We start from the raw sequence: 7,907 nt of genomic DNA, 5'->3' as shown, positions 1-7,907 counted from the left end.
CCAGTACATATTTGCCTTCATCATACACAGCCACCTTCTTTCTCTTATCACCACCTTCCTCGCCTCGCTTGACGGCTTGAATTAATAGCCCGATTTGATTTTACACTTAACGATTTTCGCACTTAATTAGAAGCGAAAAAGCCTGCAAACCATGATTTGATTAAATGTGAAGATGAATTTTAATTAAAATCCTTTTCAGTTTATGCCACCCCCTTACGAATCGCTATAGTCCTTCTTTACCCTGGCGGCGCATGTCGCTCACCTACCAACACTTCAAATTCGAATTTCTTACTTTTTGCTTAACTGGTAGCTGGCTGAGTCGCGTTTAGTTGACGGCAAGTATCTCTCAAAGATATGCCAACTCAATAACTTTATCAGGCATATAGCAACAACCACAGCAACAAGCATGATTTTATTGTTTCTTTTTGTACCATTGAAATGTATATGTATGTATGTATGTATGTATGAATATACATGCCCAGTGTTTTTTACTCTCGGCTTCTTTTAATTGTCATGGCGCGAGAAGTGACTTAATAAAGTCTGCTTTCACTATGGCATGCATTTCTAAGTAATAATAATGGGTAAGGAAGGAATAAAGGAGAGGGAGTACATTTCCAAAGAAGCTGGTGTTTGCTGTGCAACTGACATAGAATGTATTTTTTTTTTCTCTTTCAAAATTTTCGCTATTTCATTGCCTTAAATTATGTAAAATGGAAATTGAAAATTAAACTTCTTAAGTCAGAGATTCGAGAAAGCAAGAGAATGAAAAGCTTTTAAGAGTGTAAACTTTTTTAGTGTGCTCGGTGTTCGTGATAGTGCAAATACATAGGTTTGCCGATGACAGAAAGGGTTTAAATAATTAGGGAAATAAATAATTTTATAGATCGGGGAAATCAAAGATTTTTTGACAGAGCTTTAAGTTCGAAAATATCTGCTACGTTTAACACATAAATATCCGTCAACTATCCTTTACTTGGGCTGATCCCTTTTACTGAAATATTTTGTTTTCTTTTTATAGGCTTCGTGTGTCAACTAATTAGATTCGAATTTGATCGAAATCAATCCGGCAAGCAGGACGCTATGGTGCAGGCAAAATTTGTCCGAAGATGTTTAACCGCTCTCTCCGTCGCCTTGAAATTCTGAGAAATTAAGCTGCTATGGGTCTCTGATAAATCGGCTAGAGGTTTTTCTCCCTAAGGAAGAGAATACAGAAATACATGTGTCTACTTGCGACTTATTCCCCGCACCGATGAGCTTTTGGCCGACTTAGCTAGAGCTGCGCGAGAACCCTTCATGCAAAGTCCCTCTGGTCGGTGGTGGATCGTAGACGGTCAAAAGACCTTCTTCGTCTGATCGAGGTTCAAACACAGGAGTCCTTTTCTGTGCACTGGCCAATAGTTACTCATATTTTACGACTTAAGATCGTCTTAGACCACTATTTTCGTGGCCGTTTGCTGGACGACGGGTAGACTATTCCAGTATAAGTACTTTCTTCTCAGCTGTCTTGCTTTTGTATAGGCTAAGGTTAAAATAACTCTCATCGTATTTCATTAAAACTCCCGAAATACTGAACATTACAAACCATTTGTGGTTCGCGTTCCAGGAAAGAATTTTCTGAATTTTTCCCATTAGCAGCCGTCGCCTAGCCCAACCTTAGATCCATTTTCCAAGCAGTCTGGTGTAGATTATCTTCGAGATATTTTTAGTTCATTCTCTATGAATGCTAAAATGAGCCAAAGAGAAAATATCAGCAATTTTTGCATTTTTTCTTTCAAAAATAAAAAGTGAAAATTATCGAGTTTCCTTTCTTTAAATATTAAAATGCCGAATTCTAGTAAAAATATTTTCTTATTTTTATAAGCTAAATTAACTCCTGGATTCTTTAAAAAAACAAAAAAAAATTTAATACAAATTCAATAAAGACGTTCATAAAAAGGAGCAGACAAAGACTAACCGATTTCACCGTAGGATGAAGTAATAGGCACATCAGTGCGCCTCTTGCATTTTGTCAACGAATGGCGGTTCACAAAAAGTCAGTTTTCATAAACGCACGCACGCACACACACACAAACACACTAATATCCCTGTAGGGAAAACACGAACTAGTGAACCAGATTTCTAGTTCAGTACTAGTTCTTTTTCGCCAAAAACTAACCAGTCCGATAGTAACTAGTCCCGCCCTAGTCCAAAAGCAGTGAAATGTGGTACTTTCACTAAACTATTCTATTTTAAATTTTAAAAGCAGGGAAGATAATCATTATGAGTAAAATAATTTAAATCAGCATTTAATCATTATTTTATGAATTATTATTGAGTTCTATTTTTTCGCTCAAACGGAAATAATTATTATTTGATTTTTATTTTTGGGATTACAAATGATGATTATTTTATGATTTTTATTTTTTCGCGGAGAGATTATCATTAATTTTGAGTTTTATTTTTCCACTTAAAAATAATGATAATTTATAAAACTGAAAAGGCCATATAGACGCAACCTACTGAAATTTTGATCAGAAAAGTTTGGGTCTTATTCCTCTTATAAGGGTGCGGCTACCTCTCAAAAGGATACGTCGGTAATCACGAGTTGCTTAATAATCATTATACTTAGTGATTCCATAAACAAAGGCCAAGATCCTGAAGGACAATTGAGAAAGGCAATGCAGTTGCAGAAAAAGAGGCATTTAAAAAAAAAGTGTCAAAATAATTATCACTTTCTCACTAAATTTATTTAAAAATGCAAGCCACCAAAGCTACCTGTTTTTTAAGAAAAGACAAATTATTTTTTTTTAAACATCAAGGGTAAGTCCTAGCTACCTCAAACTTGCACTTTGTTATACTAAAATTTAATGGGCTAATAACTGAGTACTTAACTTTTTTCTAAAGAGTGTAAATTGCAATACTTGGATGGAAATTTGCAGTTTTCTTTAATTTTGCATAAGGTTTGGAACTCTGATTTTTGGGGTTTTTGGTGTAGAATTAACCATATTTTTATAAAAAAAATAGGGAAAAATAAAATATTTAAAAAATAGTTGCCGGTATTGTAAAAACTTCACTGTACCTAAACTTTATTGACTGACCGTATATCTTATTTAAGTTAAGTACGACAAAAACTTTCGAAGTACTTCATATACATATAAGCTTAAAAAAAACTCAATTTACTTAAAAATCAATATGCTTAAATTTAGACAAGTAAGACAAAGTGAACTAATATTTTTACTTTTAAGCCGAACGCACTTTTGTTTTTTACTTACTACTTAAGTTTAATACTACTACTACTACTAATGTGGTTTATAAATTTTTAATAAATGCGTTTAAACATTTGTGATTTTATTGTCCTTCCTTCAACCGATCGTATTTAATATAGAAGGGAAATGTTTCGACAAGCCTGATTAGAAATGTAGATCTAAGGTGACGAATTTATAATACGTTGGGAACTATAAAAAATGGATGCAGATCGAACTAGATCTCATCTGTCGAATTAGGAACTGGTTTGGAACTAAAGAAAAGGGGATGCAGAACGAACTAGATCTTATCTGTCGAATTTAGAACTGGTTCGGAACTAGAGCCAAAGGGATGCAATGGGGGAAAATTGAGACTTCCTAGCACATCGCAATTTTGAATTCGCCAGTCGCTAGCATGCAAAAGAGAATTAACGCGTACTAGTCATGGTTCCAAACGCACTAGAACCGAACCAGTTCCGCACTAGTTCGTTTCCCTACAGGGATATCGCACAAACAATGCAAATAATTTCAGTGTATGAAAAGTTTTGCACAAAAAAAAAATAAAATTAAAATAATAACATGCAATATGCCATAACAAAGCAAAAGTAAAACAAAACATTTCTCTTTTTTGTGCATAAAAAAGTGGAGCAAAACTTCGAATTCTGTTTGCAGTCACGTGCAGTTGAAAACCATTTATAAAAAACTTTTGGCCTTTATTACTCATTTTGGTCGGCTAGTTGGTTAGCAGTCTGGTCGATTTGTTGACTCTTTGTTTGACTATTTGACTACTTCGGTGCAGTGCAGTGCATCCAGCGATTTGTTTACATAGCCCGACTGTTACTGCCAGTTCCCCTGTAAAAACATTTTGCGTTTAACTGCTCATTGTCCTTTGTTGAAAGCTTTCTCTTTCTCTGTATATGCCGTACGTAACGGTTGGCTTTGTCGCTTTTCACACATATTTTCCATTTGTTTTATTCTTTTAGTAATTCACTATATTTTATGCTCATAAATAGTTTACAAAATAAAGTCCAAAATATTCAGTGATGTAGACAAAACAATATGCGTTTTATGGGGAATATAGTGTATGAATAAGTAGCACATTGAAGAGGACGAAAATAATGGCTTGCTGCAATAACGGTTCTCTTTAGTCATGTTTGAATTGTACGGTTTAAAAAAAAAAACATTTTAGGCTCTGCATCCTTTGCTGATAGAATTACAGCAAAAATATAAAAACTTCGAATTAATTGATAAGAAGAAATTACAGAAGGAACAGATTACTGCAAGAAGAAACATCGATGTGAAGGCCAAATATGTGAAAATAATGCCGGTCTTCCACTAGTCATTTTGAAATTACAAAAAAAAATCAGCTTGAAAAATTACATGTACAAATGAAACTGATGACTACTTTAATAAAGGTAATGACGCAGGTGCTTTTAATTCACGACGTTGTCATTAAAATGTCTGTCATTGAATGCCCAGTGGAAATCCAGCATAAGTACTTATTTCTTTTAAAATGGATTCATACCTAAATACTTTCATACAATCACTACCGTTGCTGTACTGAAATTTTGTTAGAAAAAGATATAATAAATACAATTATGGGCAATGGGAGCTTTTACCTATACTAGCGACGAACAACGAATAAAAAACTTTTCTCGAGGGAAATGCTTTTATTTACCAGTCATACGAAGCTTTACGAAGGCGTATAATGTTCTCAATGGGGACAAAGAGGTATTTAAAAACTGAATACTAATTTGATAAACAACTATTTGTAATCCAATTTAACATAACACTAACAGGACAATTCTACCTAAGATAGCTGCAAATCTTTTGTAAGACAGTTGCTGCCTTTCAAGCAAGATTAAAGATTTTGATTATTTTGGCACGAAAGTCTTACAAAAAAAAGCTCCATTGACAACTTTATGGTGAAAAGCTTTTTTGAGAGATATCACTTGAGCATGTTCCAAATGGATTTATGTATATCATTTTGCTCGCGCTGCTCCAACTGAAGCAATGTCTGAATGAGCAAAGCGCTGGCGTACCCTTCGAGAGATCCGAGGTTCGAGTTCTCGTCTAGCGGATTTGTCGCTTTTTTTAATTAATTTTTTTTAACTGATTTTATTTTATTTTTTTTTTAATTAATTGTTTTTCTTTTTTTAATGTAATTTTCTTTTAGTTTTCATATATTAATATTTTTTAATTTCATTCAATACATATTTAATTTTTTTATTTAACTTTTTTTAAATTTTTAGGTTTTATTGTTCTAAAAAGAAAAATATATATGCTTCCAATTTAATTTGATTTCAAGAAACTTGTGTTATTTTATTTTAATTTGTTAATTTTTTAAATTAAATTTTCTTTTAATTTTCAGATTTTAGTGCTTATAGTGTCATTAATTTGTTTTAAGTTATTGTATTTCTATTTTTTTTAATACTTTTTAATTTTTATTGAAACTTTTAGGTCTTATTGCTTAACTTTTTTTTATTTAGTACTTTTTTTTTTTTTGTCTTTTCACTTTCATTTTCTTTTAGTTGTAAATTTTATTTGTTTTTTTTTTAAGAAAAATATAATTTTTTTGATTTAAATTGTTTGGAGCTTATTTAATTTTTTATTTACTTTTTGGTTAAATTTTCTTTTAATTTTTATATTGTATTGTTTTTTAATTTTACCAGACAAAAAAGGTTTTCTTAACAGCGGTCGCCCCTAGGCAGGCAGTGGCAAACCTCTGTGTATATTTCTGCCATGATAAACAGTTTCTCATAAAAATACAATCGCCGTTCGGAGTCGGCGTAAACCTCTTTGTGTGACAACATCAAGGCGCCCGCCACAAATCGCAGGGGAAGCTCGGCCAAACACTAACAAAAATATGTGTAACCACAAATCTATTATCATTATTCTATTACGGATTTTATTTTAAGAAGAATCTTTTTAATTTCATTCAATTTAAAGAAACTTTTTTTTTAATTTCATTTAATATTTAGGAACTTTTTTATTTAATTTCCTTTAATTTTTTATTTTATTATTCAAACAAAAATATTATATTTTTTCCTCCTTTTCTAATTTAATTAGTTTTAGTTTTAAGCTTTTATTGTTTTTAAAAGAAAAATATAAATTCCTTAATTTAATGTGATTTTTAGTAAACTTGAATAATGCTCAGCCTTAGCACTTCTTTTAACTAGTCTTTCGAAAGACAGAAAAGAACTTACAGGAAGTTGCCAGATTTGACAATTTCTGACGAAAGACTTTTGTCTTGAGTTGAAAGACAGTTGCTAGAATTGCCCTGGACCAAACTTCCTCCAAACGGGCGATATATTTTGCTAACTGTATTCATTATAATGAATTCAATTTATCTATTCGTTGTCAAATTATTTTAACTGCTACTTTTCCGGTACCATATTATCTAGGCTAATTATGCTGCTGTATTTACATTTATTAAGCAGAATGCCAGTCTTTCTAATGAGCATGATAATAATAAATAATAACTGGGCAAGTCAACAATTTTTAACTCTTTTTTGTTTTCAAACATTAACACAGATTAGCTAAGAGCACAAATGAGCACCTACGCATATTACGTATAGAATATATCCTTGTAATTTTTGGGCCTCCTATACATGCATACGCCCTCGCATCCATACATATGTACAATTCATTATCGTATCCTCAAACACTAAAAACACACAACGAACACAATGAATTAGTTGCCTAGCCTTATTTGCAAATTATTATTATTTTTATTTGTTTGTCTCTTTTTTGGCTTTCTGAAATGTTGAAAAAGTTCTACAACAATTTTGCCTGCCCATTGTTCCTTTGTCATTTGACTAACAGCTAAAGCATTCAGACAGGCTCACCATAAAATTTTAAATTTCCTCTGCTTGTGCGTGTGTGTGTGTGCGTGCGTATACGAAAATACTGATATGTCAGAAGAGTAATTAGTACTTACAAATTTAACCCATATTTTATGCAAATAATTTCACCAAACAATGACAATGCTCTAATGAGAGCTGCGTTTAATTAAAAATGTACGATTTTCTTTTGTTTGCTAAAAATAATTTGGAACTTTTAATATCTAACCGGCGCAACAAATTGATGAAGGGTTTTGTAAATGGCGCATTCCAGCGTTGGTACGGTACAATTTGTACGATTTTTTTTCAGTTTACGCTGCTAATTGAAGGCAAAGTAAAAGTTTTAAAACAAAGTATCTAGTAAATTTTGTTTGTATAGTAAAGTACTAACCAAAAGCACAAATGTTTTTTGAAATATTCGCATATGCCTGAAAAATCTAGAATTAATTGTCCCTGTTTGTACGGGACAACACTAATTTACCATGAATCTAGGTTACTGGTGTTATGTAAAATTTCAAAAAAATATATGATAATTAAAAAAAAAACAATGAGGTTTGGACGCACTAACTTCAGTGTTAATTAAAATAGCAAAAGTTTTAGGAAAACATTTATTACAAAATAGCTAAAAAACTATAATGAAATTGTTTAAACGGGAAGCGCGTTTCTAGGTGGTAGATACCAATATCAGGTTTATAAATTTGCAAGACAATTCTGGCAACTGTCTTTCAACTCACCACAGCAGTTGGTTTTTAGCACTAATTTTTCCAAGAACTAAACGAAAAAAAATTTATTTTTATTTTTAAAACAATAAAAGCTATAAGTTTAGGATTTTTTCTTACAGAAA

This window comes from Rhagoletis pomonella, unplaced genomic scaffold (genome assembly GCF_013731165.1).
Source record: "Rhagoletis pomonella isolate Grant_MI unplaced genomic scaffold, Rhpom_1.0 Rhpom_scaffold_00011, whole genome shotgun sequence".
Classification (NCBI taxonomy): domain Eukaryota; kingdom Metazoa; phylum Arthropoda; class Insecta; order Diptera; family Tephritidae; genus Rhagoletis; species Rhagoletis pomonella.
Note: the sequence above shows the minus strand (reverse complement) of the source record.